Source organism: Garra rufa, chromosome 2 (assembly GCF_049309525.1).
Source record: "Garra rufa chromosome 2, GarRuf1.0, whole genome shotgun sequence".
NCBI classification, from domain to species: Eukaryota; Metazoa; Chordata; class Actinopteri; order Cypriniformes; family Cyprinidae; genus Garra; species Garra rufa.
The window spans coordinates 15,409,084-15,436,290 of NC_133362.1; the positions used below are offsets into that span (position 1 = coordinate 15,409,084).

The following is a 27,207-nucleotide window of genomic DNA, read 5'->3' on the forward strand; positions in this document are numbered from 1 at the left end:
TCTCTGTCCGCAGTGCTTTTTTGCTTTATAAGTGCTCTAGATAATCCTGTGATTCATTGTTTCCTGATGATTTTCATGAGTAACAGACATTAATATAGGTTAGAACAGAATCAAGGTTGTTCAGTGTGATTAAACAAACACAATTCTGTTGAATCACATTTAATTACCCTGATAAACTTTTTTTTTGAGCTGGAGTTTGCATTTCTTATGTGTGTGTGTATATATATATATATATATATATAGAGAGAGAGAGAGAGAGAGAGCAAGACTTGATAGAAATGTGTAAAAATGTTTAGAAATGTTTTTTTTTTAGGGGTGGGCATAGATTAATTTTTTTAATCTAGATTAAATCTTGGAATTAATCTAGATTAAAATGGCTAATTTGAATTCTGCTGAAGGCATTCAGAATATGTGTGCTACCCAAATAATGACTTAAAGTCTTTGAGAATGGATCATAAAGCTCATAAAGCTGTTCTATGATAATTTGTTGATGAAAATAAATTATGTTCAATTAGATGTACTTGTGTTTACTAACTAACTAACAATGAAATTATTTTTTCTACCTATTAGAGTGTGTTTTTTTTTTTACGTCAACACCTACCCAGCCCATTACATGTTACACCGTACTTTTATTTTGACAGGTTGCCGTGAAGTTTCTGTGTCATACAGTATGATATGATGCTAGTTTTCTCAAATGAAACGGTAAAAGTGACACTCACAGCAGTTTTGGAGATTGAGTTTATCTGTTCATGTGAGATGAAAATGCCAAAAATTACCGGGAGCGTCACGTGGGTTTCAGACTTTCAGTATGCGTGTAGTAAAAGCTCGTCTCCGCCATTCATAGTATGAATTTCATACATACAGCTAGGCAAACGGAACATATCGGATTCATATTAAAACGGTCTTTTTGCATTTCAGGTTTCACATACACTAGTCCATATCGCGATTTGAATTAAGTGACTGACCAACATTTGATTTATGAATCCAAAAAACGACGAATTTACGTGGCATTTCGCTATAGTAGATTCGGTTTTTATGAATGGAGGACGACGCGATCCCGTCTGTGTTTTGGCGGAGGAGATTTAAACGCGCGACCATATTCTATAGTCTTCGGTATACATCCGCGTTAAACTATCAAGGTGAAAGTCATCATAGCTTGCGTAGTTTAGACCCAGCTCCCAACCCAAATTTGAGAATAGATTAACGGCGATATTTTTTTTATCGCGCGATAAGAGTTTCACGTTAACGCAGCACGTTAACGCCGATAACGGCCCACCACTATTTTATTTATTTATTTATTTATTTATTTATTTTTTGTTGAAGAAATTATGTATTTGTGACCCTGGACCACAAAACCAGTCCTAAGTAGCATGGTGTACTTGTAGCAATAGCCATTGTATGGGTCAAAATTATCCATTTTGAAGTTGTTCTGTACCGTAATTTCCTACCGTAAATATATCTCAACTAAATTATTGATTAGTGATAAGCATTGCTAAGAAAATAATTTGGACAACTTTAAAGGCGTTTGTCTCAGTATTTAGATTTTATTTATTGGTTTATTTATTTTGCACCCTCAGATTCCAGATTTTCAAATAGTTGTATCTCAGCCAAATATTGTCCTATCCTAACAAACCATACATCCATGGAAAGATATTTATTATTATATAAATTTCAGTTGCAGAAGGTTAACCATTATGACTGTTTTTGTGGTCAAGGGTCACATTTATAAAACAATAATATTGTATAATAATATTATGTATGATTTTGCAATCTTTTGGGTCCTGACACCGAAGCTGTTGCCTTTTTGCCCTTGGTTTTAATTTGAAGTCTTATGTGTGTTTATCATGTATAATAGACCTAATCTGCAAGTGAAAATGGTGAGTATTTCTTTATTTGTTTGACAGGTGTATAGCAGCAGACACATGTGTTGTAATGTTATTTAAGAGATAAATTAAATTATGTGTTAATATTAGTAGTAGTAATAGTAGTAGTTGTTTGAATTTTTTCACTCAAACTGTGGTAGTTCTCATTCTGATGTCCACGCCATGCCCCTCAGATCTGTGCTGTCTTTTTGGAGCCATCATATCTCCCTGGTTGTAAACTAGGATAAAGAGAGAATGAAAACACTATTAGTCTTCACTTTGCCAAGGTTGTGAATAGCTCATCAAGGCCATTGCCTTCTGGACATAGAAAACACTTGGGCAGATTATCATTCAGACCTTGGAAAAGAAGCAGAGAAACAGTCTATTTTAAACAACTTTTTCAATGTACTATTCTTAGCTTGTACATAAAACATGTTACTAAAAAGGACATAAGAATGTACTCTCATATAATTTTCACAGGAATATAATTCTAAAAATGTTTTCGTGTCATACAGCAGAGGGCGACATAGACACATGATAAAGTGCCTCATTTTTTAAATAAAGCTGTTGGCTTTGATTCACCTTTTTTCCATAAGAACGGGCGCGTTGTCGGAAGGTCTGGCTTCCGGTCTCTCGAGTCTAGCTACCTAGCTCTACAAAACTACTTGTTTTAATGCTTGATATGGCGTATTGGTGTTTCCTACTGTGTCCTTTTAATGTGTTATCTTAATTATGAACACACTGGTTTGTAGTGCAAAGAGTTTTACCGTTTACTGCACGTTGTTATTCTTCTCATGATTTCCCTATAGCGGATAATGAACCGGAAGTCTCGCCCATAGGCTTAATTCCGCGTTAAAGAAAATGGTAAATAAGTTCGACGTTTTCTCATTCAGAAAATAGAGGGTGATTTAAAATCAACAGGTAATCACTTTATGAAAAATTGTTTATTTGAAAAAACCTACAGAAAAATCCATAACTCTGTTTGTTTTCTCTCTTTCGCTGGTGTTGTTGATATGTCTTTTTTCAGTATTACTGAAAGACATAAATGAGATTTGTTTTATAAGGTCATACTTATTAGATTAATTTCTCTACATTTTCACTGTTGTTGTAATGTGGTTGTTTGTACACAGATGTTTACATGGTTGTTTTGTGTTTATTTTCCAGGTCACACAGGAAAGACAGCAGACTGGCCTTTACCACAGTAAGATGGGGTAATGACTACTCTATTAACAAATTACATGGGTAATAATTGTCAAACTGACATTATTCTTTCTCTAGGGGTGTTTTATAATTGGAATCATTTATACACTAAATTGTATGATCGTTTAAATATATAGTAAAACTAAAAATTATTCAGACACCAGATATAATTTTTGAAAAAAAAAAAAAAAAAAAGATTACTAGTGGGTGCAGGACACTATAGTTCACTTATGTAAGTGAGGATAGCAAAATAAAGTAAACTATGACATACCCAAAAAATCTTCATACAGTGGACTACCAGTAAAATTTGGGACCAACACTTTGATTGACACTTGGACCTGACCATGTTTTATTACATACCTTTCTATCAAATGTCATCTGACTTATCAAGATGAATTTGTTCTGACACAGTTTAACTCTTGAGTTCTTGTCATATTTCATTACCATTTTCTAAACTATATAGAATAAACTGTGATAAAGTGAGAAATGTTGAAGATGTCTGAATACATTTTGGTTTGACAGTGTACACAGTCCAATAGTCAAGAGGATTTTATAAGCCAATACTCCAGTGTTCAGTAACTCATGAACCAGTATGTCCAGATTTGTTGCTCAAAAAACATTTCTTATTATCAATGTTGAAAGCAGATGTGCAGTGCAGCTTAATATTTTTTTTTTATGGAAACTGTGATATGGATTTTTTAATAAATAGAAAGTTTAAAAGAAATTCATTTGAAATAGAATGTCCTTGATTAATACAAAATAAATCATATAAATAAAAATCATGCTGACCCTAAACTTTTAAACAGTACGCGTATGGCAAGTTGAAACAAGAGCTTGTTAAAAATGTAGTGTACAAAAAAAAAATCTAGCTTTTTTTAATATCTTCTCTTTGTTTTGGGAATGCAAACATATTTCTGATAATGAGTTTTTATTTTGGCAGATTCAGGGGCTTAAAGTCTATTTGCTTAAGCCTTATTAAATCTGAATAATAACAAAGCATGTAATTAGCAGTATGAGCATGAAATAATCTTATTTAACAAAGAATTCACTCTCATATTGTCTCAGGTACTGAGTTATTGAAACCGAAAGTTTTAGTCACCTTTTCCAAAGTTCATTAAGTTTCCAAAGAATTGCAAAAATATTGAATATTTTCTGTTGCACTGTCAAAATATAGCAGACTGATATTTGATTATCAAAGGGCACCTGTGGCTGTGTGTGCCCGTCTTTTTCTTCTATATTCTGTGAGTCTGTTTGTGACCGTTAATGTACAAGTGGTTCGTGGAAGCTACGCTCGCTTTCTTAGAATTTCCTGAAAAACTCAACCGAGATGTTCGGTGTTTTTTTCACGCTGGTGTACTCTAATAGTCCAGCAGGTGGCGGAGGTGTTCCGTTCTGACCCTGTAACCGGGTTTTTTGAGAATCAGCTTGGTTACTCGACAAAAAGACGACGGTTACCACACACTCAGAAAATCAAACACAGAGGATTGCTCTGAATGTTTTTGTTCATCTTTGTGTTTAGTTAAGTTGTTCTCCAGCTAATGATAGAAAACCAACACAAAGGTTTTTAATCGGTTCTCAATGGGTTCCTTTATAACTGTCTGAAACAATTAAATTCTAAAGAAATTATGTCAGCGGCCGTGTGGAATGTGCTCATTGAACTGAAAGGGACATATAATAAAGTTTGAACCCTGAAAACGAGACTCATTTCTGAATACATTGTGGCTTAGACCAGAAAACAGTCTTTGAGATGAAGCTCCGGCATTCAACGCCCTTTCCCCCTCCAACGTTCAAGAAAATTTACGATTTTGTCCCAGATTTTAATTTCCACAACATCTGGCCTTAGAAAGCCTTAGCAAGTCCAGCGAAAAGGCATTGAATGAGAGTGTAATAAACTAACAGAGAGTTGGAATATCTATGGAAAACGGTATACGTTCATCCCAGTATCTGAAACACTTTGCTGAGTGGTTTTACCAAAGGCTGAATCCAAACCCAGCTGCACTAAATGAAATATCACAGCAAGAGAAGAAAAAGAGCCTATTTTTTGTGTGTTAGCCTACAGTGTCAGGCCTATTCCATCAGAGGAGAAAGAGAAGAAAAAGATCTTTCTCTCAATGCCTTCTCTCATTCTTTTTTGCGAACAGCATCGTCAGACCCTCAGTCGTATTTTGTTCCCGCAACCATGTAAATCTTCAGAGGTGTCTTTGTGTAAACATGGGGTTTTGATTATAATTATGCATGTCACTTCTTCAGGAATGAATACTGTCTACACTATTGTTCAAAGGTTTAGGGTCAGTTATAATAAATGCTGTTTTTAAAATTCGTTCATCATACTGAAAAAATTAATTCATCACAGTTTACACAAAAATGTAAGCACAAATTCAGCATATTAGAACGATTTCTCAAGTATCATGTGACACTGAAGACTAAAGTGTAATGATACTGGAAATTCAGCTTTACTATCACAGGAATAAATTACAGTTTAAAATATATTAAAACAGAAAGTCGTTATTTTAAATTGTAATAACATTTTGCAATATTACTGTTTTAATGTATTTTTAATCAAACAAATACAGCATCAATGTGCATGTCCCAAATATTTGGACAGCTGTGTAAGTCTAAATCTGAATCTGTTTCGCTTTAGTAAGAACCCATGTGATATGTTTATGTTGTTTTCTCTTCACAGGTGATTTAGCTCCTGGTCAAGGCAGGGCTGAGACCTTGTCTCAATAGGCTGCATGATTTAAGGTATTATTCATGTCATTTGCACAAAAGGAATGAGTTTTGTACAAATTTTAATGCTTAGAGTTAATGGTTTGTTCAAATCAGTAACTCCAAGTATAAGCAATAGCAATAGTGATGTCATTCCGAGTCAGATTTCATTAATTGAGAAGTACTTTCTAGTAGCACTTTGCAATAAGTTTCAATTTGTCAACTTTAGTTAATGCATCCTACACCAATCTTTCTTTATTTACTTGCTTCGGTGTTGATTTATTCAAGCTAATGTTTACTGCACACTCCATAATCTTCAAAATGACTTGCAACCTGGCTCTAACTCTTTCAGTCATGTGACCTCAACAGCCCAGGTTTGGGAAACCATAGCTGCATGTTGCCATGGCAGCACAATCAGTCGTTCTTCTAACAGAGGGTTTTGTGTTCAGCATGTACATTCAAGGTAGAAATATTAGTCTCTCTTCTTTAATTCTCAATAAAGTTTCTGCTGCCAAGGTCACTTGCAACTAAAACAAGATCAATTACATACTGTTCACAGCATTCATCATCATCAAGATGCTGGTGTCAAAAAAAGTGCCCAAAGTGGAACACTTTCACACATTTTCATCAAAGAAAATTTGGTTCTGGGGATGGGAAAAAATTATCTGTTTTCTAATTGCGTGCTATTTATGTTATTGTGAATGATTCATCTGTTAATTCGGTTTCTTTTTTTTCTTTTTTTTTTAATGTTTTTGACTTTATCATTTTTCATTAAAATATAGCTTGATCTTCTGGTACCGTATGCCAAACTTTTCCAGATTGTCACTTTCTTCTTTCGACTGCAAGCTCACATTCTGATCTGCCTCCAGAAACAGATCAACAACCGATGGATTAAACCAAGTCTCCACCCTACATTTTTTCTTCTTTTTATAAAACCGTTTTACATTTACATTTTTGCATTTAGCAGACACTTTTATCTTTATTACAAAAGATTTGTCAGTTTGTCAAGATGTCAACGATGCCAGGTTTATTCATTTCTTTTTGTGAGTGTCTAAGTGCAGTGGTTTAATGGTTTGGGTAGGTTAAGTGCTTGTGGAAGAGAGGCTTCTTGAAAGTGATGTTCTTCTCTGAAAGTGATGGTCTTAGCAGTTCAGGTGAAGTTTTTTCTTTTTCTTTTGACGTACAAAGGAAAATATGTGACCCTGGACCACAAAACCAGTCATAAGTAGCACAGGTATGTTTGTAGCTATATAGCCAGCAATACATAGATTTTTCTGTTATGCCAAAAATCATTAGGATATTAGGTAAAGATCATGTTCCATGAAGATATTTAGTAAATTTCCTACTGTAGATATATCAAAACTTAATTTTTGATTATTAATATGCATTGGAACTTCATTTGGACAACTTTTAAAGCCGATTTTCTCAGTATTTTGATTTTTTTTGCACCCTTAGATTCCAGATTTTCAAATAATAGTATCTTGTGCAAATAATCCTATCATAATAAAAACAAATTGACCTTTATGACTGGTTTTGTGGTCCATGGTAACATATCTGTCGCTACTACAACTTTAAAATGGGCATGCAATGGAAGTTGCAAACCTTTTTTTGTCCATATTGTGACGTACATCAATTATTATAACATTATGAAAACTGACAGATGAAGTGAATAATCTCTTCATCACAGCGCCTGTCAGTGGGTGGGATATTTTAGGCAGCAAGTGAACATTTCGTCCTCAAAGTTGATGTGTCAGAAGCGGGAAAAATGGGCAAGCGTAAGGATTTGAGGCATGACAAGGGCCAAATTGTGATGGCTAGATGACTGGGTCAGAGCATCTCCAGAACTGCAGCTCTTGTGGGGTGTTCCCGGTCTGCAGTGGTCAGTATCTATCAAAAGTGATCCAACAGATGAGCTACAGTAGCTCAAATTGCTCAAGAAGTTGATGCTGGTTCTGATGGAAATGTGTCAGAATAGACAGTGCATCGCAGTTTGTTGCATATTGGGCTGCATAGCCGCAGACTAGTTATGGTGCCTATGCTGACCCCTGTCCACCACTGAAAATGCCAACAGTGGGAATCGTGTAGCCAGACCTTCAGATTGACGGCAGAAGGTCTGGGAACCTTGGACACTTTGAATGGCCAAGGCCCAAGAGTCCACATGGCTGACAGGTAAAGCAACCAATCACGTTTTGTTGATGTTAGGGGTGTGAAAATGTCCTCACAATAACAGACCGGTGTGTATAACTCTTGGACATATTTGAAAGATTTCATGGCGCAGACTTTATATTTCACATACTATTAAAAATCCAGTGTTTTGTTGATCCCGATTAGTGCTCATCGTCACAGTTGTAAACACGTTGGCATCACGGCATCTTTGCTTCCAGGTGCAATGTTAAAATACGCGACACACATCTCCAGGAAATCCTGATTAATTTAACCAATCCGTTGACGACTTTGAAACTCCTGAAGTGTTTCCATTTTCTGTGCCAGATGCATCAGATGTTCAGCCAGTGGCCTGTGGGCATGATGTCTGAGGCTGAGACTAGCATGTGAGCATCAGAGCTGGACCACAGAGCATTTAAGGTTAAGTGCTTGTGGATCAGGTGTCTATAGTTGGGTGAAGGTCCAAAGGAAAATATGTGACCCTGGACCACAAAACCAGAGTGCGGGTATACTTGTAGCAATAGCCAACTGTACATTATATGGGTCAAAATGATCAATATTGATGTTACTTTGACATTGTATCACCTACCTAAGCATTGTTGCAGACCATGCACACCCTTTCATGGAAATGGTATGGCCTCTTTCAGCAGGATAGTGCGCCCTGCCACAAAGCAAAAGTGGTTCAGGAATGGTTTGAGGAGCACAGCAACGAGTTTGAGGTGTTGACTTGGTCTCCAAATTCCCTAGATCTCAATTCAATTGAGCATCTGTGGGATGCACTGAACAAACAAGTCTGATCCATGGAGGACCCACCTCGCAACTTACAGGACTTAAAGGATCTGCTGCTAACATCTTGGTGCCAGATACCACAGCACACCTTCAGGGGTCTAGTGGAGTCCATTTCTCGACGTTTTGGTAGCAAAAGGGGGAACAACACCATATAAGCAGGGTGGTCATAATGTTATGCCTAATTGGTGTATATGTGGAACAGCTTCTAAAATGAGAAAAAATGTAGGGTGCGACATGATTTTGTCCATTGGGATTTTATTAGATCATTGTCATTTGGCAATTGGTCATGTCATGATATTCCATAAAAAAAATAAAAAAAAACTCAACTGTCAGTTTTGATTTTATGGTGAAATCATGCTGACTTTGAACCATGAGTGGGACAATGTAAAACAACAACTGAAAACTATTGCTCCCATTATAATCAACAAACTACACTTTGCAATCAGTTGACTCGATACGTTTAGCAAAAATAAGTAAATTGTAAACGAAGATGGTGATTTGCATGTTGCATCAGTAATGAATAATGAAATATGAAGTAATATGAGTAATGAAATTCTTAGCAATGCATATTACTAATCAAAAATTAAGTTTTGATACATTTACAGTAGAAAACTTACAAAATATCCTAATGGAACATGATCTTTACTTAATATCCTAATGATTTTTGGCATTAAAGAAAAAACAATAATTTTGACCTATACTATGTATTTTTGGCTATTGCAACAAATATACCTGTGCTACTTAAAGGAACACTCCACTTTTTTTGGAAATAGGCTCATTCTCCAACTCCCCCCAAGTTAATAAGACGAGTTTTACCGTTTTGAAATCCATTCAGCCGTTCTCCTGTTCTGGCGATATCACTTTTAGCATAGCTTAGCATAGATCATTGAATCCTATTAGACCAGTAGCATCGCGTTCAAAAATGACCAACGAGTTTCGATATTTGTCCTATTTAAAACTTGACTCTTCTGTAGTTATATCGTGTACTAAGACCGGTGGAAATGCAAAGCTTCAATTTTCTAGGCTGATAAGATTAGGAACTACTCTCCCATTCCGGCGTAATAGTCAAGGAAGTCTGCTGCCGTAATATGGCCGAAGCAGGAGCAGTAATACCACGCAGCACATGTGCAAATGCTAAACTAGCTGGGAACTCATTTTTTCTCAATCTTATCAGCCTAGAAACTCGCAGCTTTGCATTTCCACCGGTCTTAGTACACGATATAACTACAGAAGAGTCAAGTTTTAAATACAACAAATATGGAAACTCGTTGGTCATTTTTGAACGCGATGCTATTGTTCTAATAGGATTCAATGATCTATGCTAAGCTATGCTAAAAGTGACATCGCCAGAACAGGAGAACGGCTGAATGGATTTCAAAACTGTAAAAATCAACTTATTAACTCGGGGGGAGTTGGAGAATGAGCCTATTTCCAAAAAAAGTGGAGTGTTCCTTTAAGACTGCTTTTGTGGTCCAGGGTCACAAATGTCATGAGCATTCACATGCAATGTTCTTTTCTCCTCGGTCTTTCTTCTCAAAAAGGCTGATGTCTCCAAAGTTCTTTTCTCTAACCACCCTATCATCTCTAAACGTCTTCTACATGACAGCTCATGTCTTATTACCTGCATCTTTTATTTCCTGTTTAAGTACGCTCAAATAACGTCCCTGCTGAGGAAACTTAGGGGTTCTACTGCAGTATATTCGATAGAACTGTCTAACACAGACCTCTAAACTTCAAAAAAAGTGTTCACTTGACTGATGTTCCTTTCTGTGTTCTGTGTTCAGTGATTCAGCAGATGCTTGGTGGTACCACTCCAACATGGTACAAAGTGCTCTCCCTGTTTCTCTGTGATGGAGTTTCTTCACCTCCATCTGATCTGCTAAGATCTCACAACCTTAAAGGCTGAAGAAACTACTACTCTGAGCGTTTAAACTATAACCATAAACAAAATTCAGTACATTTTTGCTCAAACTTTTGTACTTCATGAGATCTGGTGTTAAGGCAAAATCAAATCTAAATGAATAAATAATACAGTTGATAAAAGCAGCAGCCACGCTGTGTGTGCATTAGTGAAGAAACAGGAAAGAGAAGCAGGATTGACTTCTGGCCTTGGTAAAAGACTGCTTTATTCCAAAAGAAACTGTGTTGCTCTTTTTTAGAGACAGAAGGGTTGAGTGCAATCTATTATTCAGACAGGAGAAGGTCTTTAACCAGCCAGTTCACGGACACTGCAACCTTAAAACAAGTTCATAGCCAACTTGATGGATTCAAGTCTTTGAACTGAAAATGACTTAGAGTTACATTAAAAAAAGTATTTGCGCAAACAGTGTTAAATTACTCTCCTGGAAAGTCTGATTTGAGATCATTGAGCAGCTCCAGCCGTAACTGTCTGACAATCAAGTATCTGATTCTAGTTAGGTTTTTCACTTGTGTGTTCACATAAGTTCACATAAATCTGAGCTTGAAAATAATCTGGGCAACAGACTTTGGCAAAACCTTTATAGGAAAACGTTTAGTTTGTGCATAATTAGGCAACAGGGCATCATAAAAACTCCATTAGAACATGGAACCAAATCCCAGACCAAGTTTGACGGCTCCCAGTTGCTGGCAGTCATTTGTCAAAGTCAGAAACTCTTTTATCATCTTTTTTTCCATTTCCTTTTCGCCCTTTTTTCTCTTTTTCCTCTGTACTTCTCTTTAATGACGCTTAGACCAGAGCTAAACTGGTTTAAATGAAGAGCTGGGATGTAATACAGGGGTACCCAGTTATCTATTGAAATATCTCCTCTGAGCCATTAAATGAACCAACCAATGGACCTATTTAGGAAAGTGAATGCCAGCTCGTTTTTCTACCGGCTGGATATTACAGGAGATAATGGACTCCCCTTAAACTGAGCTCTGCCCACTCCACCTGGCATTTGCCATTACTGCTGCCGTACAGAAACCAGTTGGAGAAATAACTGTAATTCAGAAATAATTACGAATGGCATTCTGCAAAATTAAACCTCGCCTGCCAAGAAGCGGTATAAGCAGCGTATGACGGAACGAAAAATTCAACTCGTTGGCCCCTCTTTCTCTCACTCGCTGTCTCTCCACTCAGTTCCCCAGCAAATGAAAGACCGTGGAGAGGTCTTGAAAAGGAACACACGGTTCTTTCATTTGTCTCCTGTTCCGGGCTTGTGTTTCACTATTGCCTTGAATTGGAGCTGACTTGGACAATGGAGAAATACCAAGATTTGCAAATTACTTCACAACTCTTTTGTATGTAAAAAAAAAAAAAAAAAAAGTTTCTTTTTTAAAACATTACAAAACAATTAGTTGAAAAAAGTTTGAATGAACAATAGAGGGTTTGCACTTACGTCACGGTTTGGTCAGTTACCCCGATGCGCGGTCATATTGGAGATATATAGAATGTAAAAAACAGCATTGATTGTGTGGTTAATGCACTACTGAATACGTTGTTCTACTAATTTATGCTTTTTTAACCATGAAAAAAAATGTGTGGAAGCTGCTATATCAAATAAGACTTGGTAAGCAGGAAAAGGTGCAATATTTTGACAAACTAAAGTTAACAAGTGATAAAGATGCACAAGCAGTATTAAGATACTAGCCTAATATTTCATCTACCTGACTGGAAATAAGAACGAAGACGAATGTTAAGATTCTTGCTCTGTAAATCCTGATTCAGTTTGGCCAACCACAAAGGTGTTTTGTTCCTCAGACAGTTTTTTTGCACACTTCTCTTTGATTTGTGGTAAAGGCAGTCTATAGTACTCCACGTGTTTTTTCCAGTCTGACTGATTAGTACAGTCCAAATTGACCATTTTCAGCAAAATATGTGAGTTTTGTTCAGTTCAGTGGCATTGTTCACGTTTAGTGCAACCAATATGGCCGATTGATGACGCGCTGCCAAAAACACTCTATGGAGACTGAAAGATGAGAGCATCCAAATGAAAGTTTGAATCCATCTTGGTGGCACTCTTTGGTCATTTAGGAAGGTGGATATGCTAAATCTAACAGTATAATTAACTGACTTGTACTGAGAAAAGACCACAACTGAATTTCATAGTTGGCCCAAAAACCGTCATTTAACATAGACATAACTGAATGGAATAGTGTGGATGACTTGTGGATTATTGTGATGTTTTTATCAGCTGTTTGGACTCTGACGGCACCCATTGACTGCAGAGGAACCATTGGTGAGCAAGTGATGGAATGCTAAATTTATCCAAATCTTTTCCCATCAACAATCAAACTCATCTACATCTGGTATGTCATACAAAATCATACAGTTTACTGAAAATTTGTTCTTCCCGGTTTGACCGATTGGTAGCATTTGCAGCAACAATAATCAGCAAAATTGGCGGGTTTCGATCAGTACAGTGGCATTGTTTACGTACAAATATGGCCAATTGAAGACACGTCGTGAAAACACTCTATAACAAAAGTTTGTTGCTGAAGACTCGGACTGTGCCATCAACAAAGTACTATCATAATTTAATAATTATCTATTGTTTAAAAGTTGAGATGGTTTATTTTTAATTGCGGACTGTACCCGGCGTGCCAAAAGATCAGTTGCGTTTTTTTACAAATTTGCATTATAAAGTCAATATTCCTAAAAATTAAATATTACACAAACCAGCTTACAAGCAATGTGGTAAAAATCACACCAATGAATTCTGGTGGAAAGTTACCGTGAACTTTGATCATGAATATGGTAAATTGTGATTTGATATGGTAATTTCCTTTCGCCCTGTTGTTTGTCATAATTTGTAAATCTCTGCCTCCTGCAGTAACTCTAGGGGCGGCTCCGGGAGGGCGCGGCTGCCGGTGACGCGCCTTTCTAATCTTTATATCCAAAGACGGATTTTTGCCAAAGTACAACCAGGCAAAGTGCGCTATTAGGACACTACCAAGTGTTTGCATGTCTGTCTCTCTCCTTTTCTCTCTTGCGTCTGTTGTAGACTTTAGTGCTGTTCTTTCTCTTTGTGAGCTCAGTAAATCAGATCGATAGGCTACGTCCGCGCAGCGCGTTCACAGCTGATCAAACAGATCCCTGCTCTCCAGCTCACATCACCTGCTGCCTGCTGTCGGTAAGTGCCAATTGTACCTAACTAACGTGGAATCGTACTAAAACGGTAACTATAGTTTCCTTACATTAAAAATGTTCTAACTTGGTGCTAGTTGCCAATGTCTTAAAACAGAAACGGAACAAAATGAGCATTTTTCACAGCTTCTTACACTGTTTTAAGGATTAATGTATTATGATTTTACGCAAGTGACAGTAACTATAGTATCTCAGGTATTTTGTCGGAAGCTATGGTTACCATTGCAATTTTTGTAAAGAAAACCACAGCGTGAATTGTTAGTGTTCAATGTGAGGCAAAAGTTTTAGCTAAACTGATGTTGTTAAACTTTAAACCCTTAACGAATGCGCATATGATGCCCAAAGATGTTGCTTCTGTAGGCTGCTCACTAGGTAAGAAAAACACTTTATGAAACACGTGCAGCAGTCGATATGAGTTATGATTTGATGTTTAGGTGACAACCCAAGTGTACTTCAATGTAACCTGCCTGGGGACCCCAAATAAGCCACAGGGGAGTGCTAGAAAATGTCACATTTTAAAAGAATTATCCTGCTTTCTATATTATAAAAAATAAAATAGGGAGGTCCTCTCAAAGTGCATCAAAACATTTCTTATCTACTGTAGGTTAAGCCGAAAACGATGTGATAACTTTTACAAGAACACTTCGGCAGTGCCACTTTGCAGTGCCATTACTGTTGTATTTAATTTATACAGTGCATTTCAGGTGATTATTTGCAGACAGTGTTTATTTACTCTGCAGAAACACAGTCTATTACTCAATGCTGATCATGATAAGATTATAATGACTTTAGTGATAAGAGAAATGAAGGGTTTTGGCATAGAGACATGAGTTCAATAATAGAAGGAAATTGTAAAATGGGGTGTTTAGGCAGAGTGAATGAGACTGGATAACAGACTGCCACCTGAATGGTGTAATTTATTACATTAAAATAACAAAGAGAGTGTTTCAAATAACATATTTATTAAGTATGGTGTTAACATGACCATCTGTTGGGTTTTGTATTCATGTTTTGAGTTTGTCTCAGAGGCCAAGGGCAGAACTTCCAAAATATCTGTTTTGGATACTTTATCCAAAACCACAACCAACTAAAATAAGCAACTACTGCAACATTCAATATTGCCGAGCATATAAAGTCATGCTTTGTCATATTTTTACAGGTATGGATGTCTTTCAAAAGTAATATTTTAATTCATTTTATTTTTTAAAGTTTGTAATCTCTGTGAAACTGTGCAACAGATTCAGACTTATGTAATATTTTTTGACTTGTATAAAACTAGCTTATGTAGAAACCACATGAAACACATTCTTTGGTTACTTGACTTTTTATTTTATTTTTTTACTTTTTACAGCGAGGACCACCTGTACATTCTCCTTTAATTTTCTCTCTGTCTGTCATGTTATACAGCTTCATATTTTCATCATAACTTCATCTGTTAAAAATCCCTTTTAAACAGTGACATAGAGAACATATTATAAATTGCTGGGACACATTATCTCCTAAGTCCATGTACCCAAAATTAAACCCACAATCCTTACGAAAGTACAGAAATGTTTTTTTCACTTATTTGTTGAAGGAAGACACTCCTGTCAGTTTAGACAGAGGTCCTTGTCCTCTTGAGGACTCATACTGAACATAATGGCCTGTTATAATTCAAAATCAGTGGTATTTGTGCTGATGGGTACAGACTGCGCTCTTTTAATATTAAAGTTACCACACTAGGCTATTTTTAATGCAACATATGCAGGAATAAATTACTCTCTGTTTTCTGTAAAATCTCTTAACACTTTTTTATGCAAAGAGCTACCTGATGTGTGATGGCATTTTAGGATTTAGAAGCAGATATTGGTGGTTTTTAGGCTGGCAGCAGGAGGTTTTACCCATGGTCATAACAAAAACAGACCAAAGTGGACTGTTTTGTGGGACAAGTAATAGGAGGATTTGATTAAACTTTATAGACTGTAATCAGTCTGTGTGATTTAGTAATCTTAGAAATCACGCTCTCTCTTATTATTTGTACCAGAGAACTCTCAGTCTGAGATCTGAGAAGGCCATTTTTTCTTATCAACCCTCACTCCCTCAAAAAGAAGCAAGTCTTATTTGAGAGAGCATGAATGGTGTCAGCGATTGGAGTGGTTTCAAGCATAAAAGAATGTGCTTATGTTCACAAATAGTGTGTGCATATGTATTTGTGTGTAGGTTCGCTGCAAATGCAGATATAAGGCTCAGTTACCGGGGTGATGTGGGCCTTCGTGTGCCCGACGTGAAATAAATGGAAACTTAATTCTTGTGTAAGTTCAAAGAAATCTCAATTTGGCAGGAGGACCTTATTAGGATGGAGAAAAGTTCTCCCAGGGACTGTTTGTGTGTGTTATGTGTAGGGGTTTCTTCGTCCTGTCCTTGGCCTTTTGTTCAGTGGTATGTGTGTCTGGATTGTAGCCAGTCGGAGCTTTACAAGAGTGGCAGAAAGAAAGTGCTTATGTTTTTTTTCCTTCTTCCAATGAAATTTTAATTCAAAAAGTGCTAGTTACCATTACCATACTTAAAAATATAGTAAATTGGTATTGAAAGTATTATATTGATGATTTTGGTTTGGTTGCATGTGTGATTTTTATTTAGTGAAATGTAAGGAGCAGCCTGTTTATTTTAATGGATTTTTTCTGCTCTTGCACTTAGACCATCTGTTGCACATGTGTGTGTGTGTGTATCATATTCCAATGTGTTTGTCAGAAGTCTGTGTAAGACAACAATCAACAATCAAGCAGCAAAACAAATATTGTAAATTATGGAGCCAAATAGTAGCTAAACCACATTTTTTTTTTTATAAAGTAGCACTTTTCAGTAGAGACTTTTGCAGATAAAGGCAAATAGAGAAGCAGTCGGCTCTATTGCCTTCTTTGAACTCATTTTATTCTTAGGGAGGTCTTAAAGTGTTGAATAAATTGAATGGCAAAATTGTAATAAAGCACAGACAGCAGTTTGGAGTAGTGGCTTGAACAATAGTGCACCTGCTCCAGACAGGTAGAGCGGTAGCACTCGTGTTGAATGTTAAAGTTTAGTTTTAGGATTCAGGTGGTTTTAAAAATGGCCTGGAAATGTTTTCAAAAGCCATGGAACAGCAATGAGCAGTTTTATAGTGAATACAATATCTAGTTGCTTACATGTTTCATCAGCCCAATTTGTTTTTTTTTTTATGAGTGAATTCCATATTAAATTGCTTTTTAACAATTATCCTTCAGTAGCATGAACATCTGGAAAAGTCTTAGAAAATCATTGGTTAGAAAATGTGGGAACCCAGTGTTGTGTACCGCAACCACACACTCACTGTTTTCTCTGTCTTTTTCTGTCTGCTGTACTGTGACCATTTGTTAAAAATTATGAAGAAGAGTATTAAAAGTATAATATAATATACCCTAATGTTCAAAAGTTTGAGGTCAGTGAGATTTTCTTTTATTCAACAAGGATGCATTAAATTAGTCAAAAGTGAAGGCATGAATAATGTTTCAATGATTTTTTTAAATAGATTCTGTTCTTTTGAACTTATTATTTATCAAAGAATCCTAAAATAAATGTACATTGTCTCCTCAAAAATATTAAGCAGTATTTCTGTTTTTGACTATAATAATAATAATAATAATAATAAATATTAATTGAGCTGATGTTTTCTGAAGGATCATGTGATACTGAAGACTTGACTAATAGCTGTTGAAAATTCAGCTTTGCAATCACAAATATTTCAAAATTAGAGATTTCTTAAAGGGCACCTATTATGCAAAATTCACTTTTACATGTTGTTTGAACATGAATGTGTGTTGGCAGTGTGTGTACACAACCACCCTATAATTAGGGTTGGGTATCGTTTGAATTTTATCGATTCTGATTCCGGTTCCGATTCTGCTTATCGATTCCGATTTTTTCGATTCCTAATTCCGATTCCAATATGATAAAAAAAAAATCCATTAAAAAGTTTTTAGTCAAACATATTTATTCTGTCTTTTGCCTTTGGTTTTACCAAATAATACCACAGAAAACAAACAACTAGTCTAATATAAATTTCAAACATTAAATTGTTAAAGACAAGTAATAAAATAGGAGCAAATCAATTAGCAATAGCATACATAAATAAAACTGAACAAATGTCAGGTACAGAAATTGAAATCAAAAGTTTAAAAACACTGCATAGTTTGCTTTTCATAAATAAAATATTGATTAGTCCTCATTAAATTTATAAAAGATATTCAGTCAGTTAATGATTTTCTTTTGTTCTTTGATTAACATTTATGACAAGTGGCACGTTTATTAGACGGCTGGCTCTTTAACACCGAACACAGACCTAAGAATACTGTTACACATGCGTTTTCTTTCTTATCTGTTTACGTTCACTCAAGACAAAAAAAAAAAACGCTGTGTTTATGAGGATATGCTGACGTATTTCGTTCATACGGGTCAATAAATGTGAAAGAGAAGTCAGTTCCAGGCCGGAACAACCTTTTCTGCAGTGGAAATGCACGGAACTGTTTCGAGAACGGACACAAGTCGGGAGCCCGCATTAGAACCGCTGTCCTCCGTGCTCGCGTTTCAGATGTGTGCGCTGCACGCAAACAGTGCGCAAGTTCTTTTCTTTCCTCCACTTAAATCGTTTGAAAATCATATTAAAATGCGAATGCGGGAATCGTTAAGCGGAATCGAAATGCGCGTGTCTTATCGAATACCCGGTTAATGGAAATTCTCGATACACAACCCTACCTATAATGATAAAATCCATCAGCTTTTTTTGTTTTTAAATCCCCATAAATCATAAGCAGTGTCAAGCCGTTTGCAGAATCCGTAAAATGTGATGTCACGTTTTACAGGCCCCGCCCACAACTGTTCACAGACACTGCCATATTGCCAGAGACCTTGCCCTGAGTAAACCACACACAGTCCGCTACGTTTATCTTCATGCTAGAGCATTTAAAAAAATGTTTTTGTGTTTTTAACATAAACTTGTGTATTTCACAGTTTAAGCGCAATAAGACATGAAAGTGAACTTAGTTTAGTACTCGCATGCCATGTGACAGCTGCTTTCTGTGCGCATATTTCAGATGTGTGCACTCAAAAACATGTATCAGAAGTTTAAACAAAAATGCTTTAAAACGCATAATTTCAGCATGATAATCAAAACCAAACAGATGTTTTTTGGTGGAGTATCAGAGGAATGAGCTGTGAAAGCACAGCCCTGATCTGTACAAGTGGGTGGGAAGCAGCAGCTCATTTGCATTTAAAGAGTCATGCACAGAAACTGCTTCCATTCAAAATAGACATTTTCAAAGTATATAATAAACTATATTTGGGGTGTTTTGAGCTGAAAATTCACAAACACATTCTGGGGACACCTGAGACTTATATTACATCTAATAAAAAGGTACCCTTTATTACTTATTATTTTGACTTATTTATTGATGAAGGTTGTTATCATAATTTATTTGTTGTCGGCACTCAAATTATATGAAGGCAATCTGAAAACTCTAAACCCAGACAGTGGACTTTGCCTCCTCGTTTCAGTAGTTTGTCACATGCTACTGGTGTGTTTATTGGTGCTGGTTTATGCATGTGTTCTATTTACATTGTGTACTTTCACATGTCTGTGTTTACAGAGAATGTTCAGCGTAATGTTTCCGGGTATATTCTTTATGGATGTGTGTTGTTCATTCAGACTGAACATAATGTTTTAATGAGTTGTCTCAGTAATAATTCTGGAAAAGCAACGTCTCACCTTTACTCTTTGTGTTTACTGAGGCAGCGGGCCAGATCTCTGACCCAAGACCCACAGATGCCCTTTAGCCTAGAAAACAGGGAACACTGGGTATTAGGACACAGCAAAGCACTGAAAGACACACATGAACACACAGCTCTCTTTGGTTTTAAAGTAGGGAAGGTTTAATTTTCATCACTGGGAGTGGGAGGTTTTGGGTGGTTTTCTTTGTGTGTGCTTGTAGCAGTGTGTACAAGGAGAAGAAGCCATAATTTACTGCTTTTTAACTTGTAAAAGGGGAACAAAAAGATAAATGGCTAATGTCCTTGCAGAAAATCTCCACTACATTTTCTGTTAAATCTATGGACATTTCCTTCAACCCTAAAACACTACACAATGAAACGTGTAATTCAAAATACTAGTAAAATGACTTCTTAGTAACATAGTACATTTTGCTGTATTTTTACAGAGTTTGTGGTCATCTGTATTTTCAGGGTTTCCGCGGGGTCTTAAAAAGTCTTAAAAAGTCTAAAATTTAAAAATCAAAATTTTAGGCCTTAAAAAGTCTTAAATTCGCTGTTCTAGGTCTTAAATAATTTTACACAGGTCTTATTTTTCCGATGTCCATGTAACGCTACCTCTAATGCTCATTTAAATTCTCTTTTTGTTGTTTCCGTGGTGTTGTAGTTCTTTATTTCACAATTCCAAATATAATTTGCTGTATTTAAACTACAAATGAGACCAGCATGCAATAGCCAATCAGCTTTCTGTTATTGGCGCGAGTCTCTCTCGGATTGTACCGCAGAAGTAAAATGGATTTAACTTTTTAGCTATGGGGAAGTGCAAGTTTAGCGATACTTAGCTTGAAAAAACTGAATATAGGGCTTGGCTAAGGCCAGTTGCTAACAACTAGATTTTTTTCTCCCTCTGTGGAAGTTACTGCGTCTTCAGACAGAATCGCAGTAGCAGAATACAGGTCAAACGACCTTTTTCTGTATATAATGTTATCAATAATAATAAGAAATATAGGTCGAGCTAGCTGACCGCCAGCCTTCGAAATACTTTTAAAATGTTTTTTTTTTTTACTTGCCCGACCGAACAAACCGCCTGATTAAAACTGAAGTGACAAAAACAACTAGCGAAGCATCGAAAGGCAAGAAAGATTCCTATTTTAATACATTCAACGTAAACAGAAATTGATAATGGATAGTGTATTTCTGGTCTATTTGTGACATACTTTAAAACAAATGAATGTAACAGCACTCTAAAGAAACACACTGAGGTAAAAAATTTCAAATGTATAGTTTATTTATAACATGATATAGTTCAGTATAGGGATGTTAACCGATGACCGTTTGACCGGTGGTTGACCGTATCAACATTAACCGGTCAAAGTTGTCGGTAGTCGGTTAAAAAAAAAAAGTGCCGGTGCGTCTTTTACGCATTCTGAAGGTGCCTGTTTTATCCATTGGTTTTATCATGTTGCAGTCTATTAGGCCAGGGATTCCCAAACTTTTCAGCTCACGACCCCCAAAATAACCGTGCCAGTGACTCGTGACCCCCACTATCCTCGGAAGTGTTTAAAATATACAAACTTTGCGCAAACGGCGCACATGGGCCAATAGGCCTATCCAAACATCTGCATGTCAACACAAAAGAACACAACGGTCTAACAACTAGGGCTGGTCCGAATACCATTTTTTGAGCTTCGAAGCTTCGGTGGGAGGGGCTGAACACATTCTTCTCTCTAATAAAGGCAGGAATCTCTGTATGTCTTTCTGTTTGCATTTTTATTATGTCGAGAACAGTTCATCCAAACGATTTTTGCTGTGGACCCGAGGGAGTGCAGTGTTGCATTTTGGTGCAATATGGACACACCACACGTTCAGAATTAATAAATTGTAATAGAACATTGCTGGATGCGACGCGCCTCACGCAGGCAGAGCTTACGCTTCGTGAACGGACACCGCGCTAGTGATACAAAACACACATGTCTGTTAAGTGCAATACTTTTAATAAGGTAACGTTAGCCTAAAAAATTTTAACAAACAAATCACTCCCAAATCAGAAATTAGCACAGTAATTACTGGCACTGTGAAGGGTAGACTATTTAAATAAAAGAAGAACGAAAAAAATGGCGCGGTGTTTATATATAAATAAATTATTCGTATCTAAATTATTTATAAATAAATATATATATACATTATATATAACGTTTGTGTATATAAGCCTATATAAAATACACAGCCTATGTATATTATGTTGAAACCCAAAATAAATGAGGCCCAAACATTATTAACAAACGTGCGTGTTTATTTGAGCACTTCCGTCAGTGAACAATCAGCCTACAAAACGCTAAAATAAATCAAATAAATAATACATTTAAATATGAATCTAGCCTAAATAATATGTTAAATCGGCTATTTAAGAAACATTCGTTGCAAACATTACTAAAACCTCGCCCGGACCTTCTCCGACAGCTCATCAGAATTACTGGCCCAAGTCCGACTGGAACCGGTCTGTTTTCTCTTTCTCTTCCCCACTGCACAGCTGCTGTTTTTAATAGCAAAGTGATTACATTTATTTTCGTTTATTTAGGTTATAAAGTTAATTTAGACATATATTTGGAACACTTTTTATTTGTTAAATTTAAGTTTTTGTTTTTTAAAGTAACGACCAAGTCATCACGATTTCAATTAAAACCCATAGATATAAGCACGCTTTGCAGAACATGGAAGCGCCAGCCAGCGCTATGTGAAACTTAATTTTTGCTCATAAAGGTAAGACTAATATATCATCCGAAACTGTAAAAAAAATAATTTAAATAATTCAAATCGAAAACAAAACTCTTCCAAATCCAATAGCTATAGGCCTAATGCATATGCATGTAGGTATTAAAGCCGCGTCAATGAGCAAATGGCATCAGGATCAACTTCATCTTTGTGTCAAATACCAGTTTTTTAATAAATAATTCAAATATCTCCCTACTTTTTCCCCGACACATTCATGGTAATTATTTTTGCTGGGGCTTTGCAGTCAGCTTTATGCGTGCATTTAAAGCAGAGGCGCAGTTGTCATTACGACAGTCACAGCCCTAGTTTTGCTTAAACCATTTAAGTGGGCCCGACTGTACTTTATAGTGTCTCTCAAATATTACTCAATTTCTCTCTCTTTTTTTTTTTTTTGCTGTTTCTGTGTTAGTGGCGCGGCAGTCTGATCTTCTTCATTCATATTTAAGCGCAAATGAGAACCGTTTTGCGGGGGATGCAAGGTGTATGGAAAAAAAAACGAATATTGAATCTCAAAATTTAAAATCGAATGCCAACCCACCGAACGAATATTCGATTTGAATATTCTGGTCCAGTCCTACTAACAACCAATTTTTTAAATAGTAATTTACTCGTTTGTTTAATTTCAACAAATAATATCCTAGGGGATTTTTAAAAAGTGACGTGAGTGGCAGTGTGTGTGTGTGTGTGCGGGAGGCAGACCGGCAGAGAGATGCGACAGAGTTGCGAAATTGCAGGCGCGGCTCGAAATGGCTGTTATTTCAAATAGCGTACCATATTTTAAACTAATCGGTTAACCGGTTTCAACCGGCTAATGAGGCTCGGTGATCGGTCAAGAAATTTTTTAGTTTTCGCCATCCCTAGTTCAGTAATATACCAAGTGAGCTTTTTGCTGAAAATTCTCACAATTACAAATGTTACATTAATTTTAGCTCAATAAAAAATTAGTTAGTCAAGTAGTTACTTACATATTAGACAATATGCAACATTAGCAGAAGCGTTCTCCTAGCAACTTTCTGCTATGATTCAGCGTTTTGATCGAATCAGTTGAAATAACTCGCTCATGAAGTGACTTATCGCCACCTGCTGGTAGTTTAGTGTGTTTAAAAGTATGCCTCCACACACCCAACATTTCTAATGTACATATTTATAAATCAATAAATGTATTTAAAACATTAATCTCACTTTTAATTTTGCTGTGTAAATTATGTAATCTCACTGCTAACAGCCATTTAGAATTTATTGATAAATTCATAAAATAAATTTCAAAGGTAATGCATACATTTCAAAAGTAAAAAAAAAAGGCCTTTATAAAGGTAAATGAAATATGCAGATTTAAGATGTAAAAGCTAATAGAGCACTGATGAAAATATTGCTTCAGAATTTTTTTTTTTTTACGTCAGATATTTCTAGTGGTACTTTTATGGGGATATTTTGTGTGGAATAGTATCTGCTGATATGAAAAGTTCACAGTATATCGTAGTAATAAATTTAATTTATGACAGCCATGAAATTGTGTTTACTTTTTACATTAAACACATTAAATATTACATATGCATGTAATATAATATCTATTTCCATTACAGGTTTCGGTCTTAAATTTCATATAAGGTGGTATTAAAAAGGTCTTAAAAAGTCTTAAATTTCACTTGTTCATATCTGCAGAAACCCTGATTTTTCTCATGTTTTCTTCTCTTGGTGTCTTTCTAACCACTGTAATTTGTTGTTTTGCCATATTTCATTTTTTTATATAAAAATGCACCTCAAACACATTATTTGAAATATAACAATTTTATTTTTGAAGAATGAAGTTTTTCTTTATTGTTCAGTGACACTTCAGTTATTGGATATGCTTGCATTATTTTAATGATCCTGGATTGTGGTCGCATACTAACACCTCTCTCTCTCTCCCACAAACACACAGACACACACACTCTCTGCCTTGCAGTTTATTCTGGCTCTCTTGAGAATTCTCAGTCTATTTGTTCATCCCTGGTTTCAGTGTTACATAAAGCACAGCGAACTCTGGACCTTTTTGACAAACTGTTTAAAAGAACTTTCTCCTTTGCATCTCTTACTAAACAAACATTTGAATTAAAACCAATGCTGACCTGACGTGCCTCTACTGTATGCTCCATTACCTGCCCTTGTACAAGTTGCAGACTCTTCTAAAAGTTCTAGAATATTACAGATTCCTCTTAAAGTTATAGACACCTTTGCAGACTTCCAAACACATATCTTTGAAACTGAAATCTGTACAGACGTTTTGGACAGTTATCAGTAGAATATTATAGCCTTTTTGAGAAAGCTGTATTGACTTAATGTAGTCTGCCAAAATTTGTTTCTGGAAAACCTATTAAAATTAAAAACGGGTTTAAAAAACATTTAAAGGAAATGCAGGCAGCACTTACATGACACGTGCAGGAAATATTGAAGGTTAGTGCAATATGCACATTATTTAACAAGGATGCGTTAATCCGATCAGAAATGACCGTAAAGGCATTACATTGTTGCAATATTAAATACATGCTCTTCTTTTAAAGGATTAGTTCACTTCCAGAATAAAAAAAATATCCTGTTAAATGCTACCTGATCTCATGACGAAAATGTAACTGTAGGGATATTTTTGCAGTTGTGAAATATGTACCGGCGTGTATGTTTTGTGACATTCTCGATGTGAAATGTCCGCTAAGTGGCGCTAAAAGAGAGTTAGTTTTTTCACCCCGGAACAGATGAACGTGTCACTGCAGTTCTGATTTGAAATGTCCATTGAGTGGTGCTATAACCCTAATGCTCTGTGACGTTTTTAAATAATGTACCATCTGCACTACAATTAAACCTACCCGATAGTATGAACAACAGTGAATGTGTCGTAAAAAAACGCAATTGCAAACATGCCGTTTTAGCTTGTTTTTAATCTCTCATCTTTCAGAGAATCATGTTTTTCACAGGATTCTTACCCAAGGATTTTGCATCCTAAGTCCAATTCCGTGCTGGCTGAGCTACCACGCAAGCTTGTTACATCCAAAAAGCGAAAAATTTGGAGCTGTAATCATAACTGTGTACGAAAACGATTACAAATGACCAGCTCTAGTGTTCATCTTTTTCACAGGACGCGAAATACGTACCAATAAGTACATATCACTGCAGTTTCCAACAGAAATGAACACTATAGGCGGTAAAAGCGAGCACTTGTAATCATTTTCGTACACAGTTGTGATTACAGCTCTATATGTTTGGCTTTTCAGACATAACAAGCTTGCTCAGTATCAGCCAGCATGGAATTGGGCTTAGGATGTGGAATCCTTGGGTACGAATCCCGTGAAAAACATGACTCATGATGAAAGAGCTGAAAGATGAGAGATCGAAAAACAAGCTAAAACAGCATACTTGCAATTGCGTTTTTATGTCACATTTGCTCTTTTTATACTATCGGGTTGGTTTGGGTGTAGCGCAGATGGTACGTTATTTTAAAACATCTCGGAGCATTAGAGTTATTGCGCCATTCAACAGACATTTCAAGTCAGAACTGCGGTGACACGTACAAAACCAACGTCACATAAAACATACCATATGTACGTGCATCTGCTCCGGGGGAAAAAACTAACACTCTATTAGCGCCACCCAGTGGACATTTCACATCGAATATGTCACAAAACGTACATGGCAGTACGTATTCCGTGTCTTTCTAAAAACGTTCCCACAGGTATGTTTTCGTCATGAAATCAGGTTGGCTAATTTACTCAACCCCATGTCATCCAAGATGCTCATGTCTTTCTTTCATCAGTTGAAAAGAAATTAAGGTTTTTGAGGAAAATATTCCAAGATTTTTCTCCATTTAGTAGACTTCAATAGTGGCCAATGAGTTGAAGGTCTAGATTTCAGTTTCAGTGCAGCTTTAAAGGGCTCTACACGGTCCCAGCTGAGGAATAAGGGTCTTATCTAGCGAAACGGACAGTAATTTTCTAAAAATAAAATAAAAATGTATATACATTTTAACCACAAATGTACATCTTACACTAGCTGAACTTCATGCATTACGTAGTCACGTTGGAAGGATCACGCGAGGTGTAAGAGGAAATACAAAACCAGTGTTTACAAATGAATGTGCAAAAAAAGTCAAATGATTTTTGAGTTAGAGGAAAAATTGAGATGGAGTTTGTCGCCCTACACTCTTAAAAATAAAAGTGCTTTAAAAGGTTTTTCACATTGATGCCATAGAAGAACCAGTTTTGAGTTCCACAAAGAACCATTCAACCATTCTTTAAAGAACCATCTCTTTCTTACCTTTTTATAATCTGAAGAACCTTCTTTCACCACAAAGAACCTTTTGTGAAACAGAAAGGTTCTTCAGATGTTAAAGATTCTTATAGAACCATTTAGACAAAAAAAGGTTCTTCTGTGGCATCATGAAGCACCTTTATTTTTAAGAGTGTACCTTTTTGAACCAAAGTACACAGACGAAGAACTAACTACGCGTGACCTTTCCGATTACATAATGCAAAAAGTCATGGACATGCATCGCAGAGCTAGTGCAAGACGAGTATTTGTGGTTAAAGAGTATATACATATTTATTTTATTTTTATTAGAAAATGACTGATCATTTCGTTAGATAAGACCCTTATTCCTCAGATGGGATCGTGTATAGCCTTTTGAAGCTGCATTGAAACTGCAGTTTGGACCATCAACCCGTTGGCCACCATTGAAGTCCATAATATGGAGAAAAGTCCTGGAATGTTTTCCTCAAAAAACTGACTGAAGAAAGACACAAATATCTTGAATGACATGGGGGGGGGGGGTAAGTAAATTATCGGGAATTTTTTATTCTGGAAGTAAACTAATTTTTTAAACTT

At 36.1% G+C, this 27,207-nt stretch overlaps 1 protein-coding gene across 1 annotated transcript in view; it reads left to right on the forward strand.

Annotated features, from left to right (window-relative positions):
• The first annotated feature begins 13,624 nt into the window (after positions 1-13,624).
• The window catches only part of LOC141325202 (estrogen receptor beta-2-like), a 29,444-nt gene continuing 15,861 nt past the window's right edge, over positions 13,625-27,207 (forward strand). The window contains exon 1 of the mRNA XM_073833743.1: positions 13,625-13,816. The gene's annotated coding sequence lies outside the window, so the exon portion shown is untranslated. The remainder of the gene's footprint in view (positions 13,817-27,207) is intronic.